We start from the raw sequence: 1,839 nt of genomic DNA, 5'->3' as shown, positions 1-1,839 counted from the left end.
GGGTGGGGGCTGGTCCGGCCCCTCGCTGCGGCTACGCTCAGCCCCGTGCCCGGGGCAGGTGGCTGTGGCTGCCCTTCCCGCTTGTGCAGGGAGGCCCCCTTCCCTTCCCTTCCCCGGTGCGGCGGCACAAGCCCCTCCGCTAGCAGGGAAATGCCCGAGGCGCCGCCCGCCTCGAGCCGCGGGAGCCATTGTGATGACAGCACCTGCCCTGCTGCCGCCCCCACGGCTGCGGCTTTGCCCCCCCGGGAGGCGGCCCTTCGCGGAGGGCGGGGCGGCAGCTCGTGGCCCGCCGGCGGGGTGGTAGGGAAGGCTGCGGGAGAGGCCCCCTGCCTGGTGCCCGAAGGTGCACGGAGCTTCCTGTGGGGTTGCTGCTAAAAATTTCTAGGGAGGTTTTGGGGACTGGAGTCTCCTGAACTAGGGTAGCTCCCCCCACCCCCCAGGGTGTTCCCAACTGGGTTAGGTGCTAGGCCACCCAGCAAGGTGGCAGAGCAGGTACTGCATCTCTAGAGGTGCAAATTGGGGCTTGGCCGAGCTGCAAATGGTTTCCCAGCCATTGGGGGTGGGTGGTCGGCAGCGGGCAGGTATGAAGGGAATCATCCCCTTGCTCTCTTCTTGTCAGCCATGGAGCTGGTGCGCCACAACTGATCTGTCCCCCGCCCCTTCCCTCCTCCCCCTTCCACCACAACAGACTTATCAGCTGCACACAGCTCTTCTCCTTGCCTACATTTATCTGCCACAGTATCAGGCACATCAGGCCGGTTTCTGATACAGTCCGTTTTCTTTATATCGGTGCTGATCCGATATTGGACTGACGTATCATGCACCTTTAGCCAAGAGCGTTCTGCTACTTACTACCTTCTGCAAAGAAATTGCCTTCCTCCAAGCTTCTATGTAGCAAGACCTCTGGTTTCACAGTCCCCTGAAGTTTAGTTATTCCGTGATGGTTAGGATAGTTTCATCTGTGCTTAGTAGAGTGGAGTTACCCTGGGGTTTGTCTTTTTTTTAATTATTATTATTCTTGCCCTCTTTTACAAGATTGGGGATTTTGCAAGGGGTTTGGGTGTGAGGAAATTAATTTCTTAATCCACTAATGATGTAAAAGGAAATTGACAATCCACAGATTATGATCGCTGATGCTTTAGGATTGAGATGGGGGGGCAAATTTGGTGTATCATTAAACATGGCGCATTCACAGAAGTCACTCTCACGTGGTGAACAAAAGGATAGGATTTGGAGTTTTTCTTGGATCGTATTGCTCATTCAGGATTGAATCCTGCCTGTTTGCTTTTTTTTACTTTAGGCAAAGGCTTATTTTGACTTCTACATCCACAATACAGACCTCTAGCACTTGAATTAATGGGCATCCTCTTTGTGGAATATCCATTACAGAGGGATGAGGGATGCTTTGCCAATGGCATTCAAACTTACTTCCCAGAAAGCTGGGAAACTTTGGGACCTGGGGATCCTGGGATCATTTTCAGGGTCTAGATTCGATTGTGTCATAGTAGTTATAGATGCCTGTGCTCCTGTCCACCATACCTGCTTGCCTTTTTTTATACGCAGCCTATTCTATTCCCACTCCCCTTCCTCTTGGCTTCTGCTGGTACCTTGCTCCTTTGCCCTAGATATACCATTCACTTTGTCTTCCCCGTCCCACAAATCTCAAGCATATGAACAAACTGCTTGAGGGTCTGGTGTGCCTGTAGTGGGGGAGGGAGTAGTTTAATAGTATTTTTGAAGGAATGAAATGGAATGGAGGGCTGAAGTGGTTGGGAGAAAGAAATGATGGCATGGTGCTTGAGCTTGTTATGCATTTAACATATTCTTTGTTTTAGGGAG

Source organism: Alligator sinensis, unplaced genomic scaffold (genome assembly GCF_000455745.1).
Source record: "Alligator sinensis unplaced genomic scaffold, ASM45574v1 scaffold293_2, whole genome shotgun sequence".
In the NCBI taxonomy this organism is placed as follows: domain Eukaryota; kingdom Metazoa; phylum Chordata; order Crocodylia; family Alligatoridae; genus Alligator; species Alligator sinensis.
Note: the sequence above shows the minus strand (reverse complement) of the source record.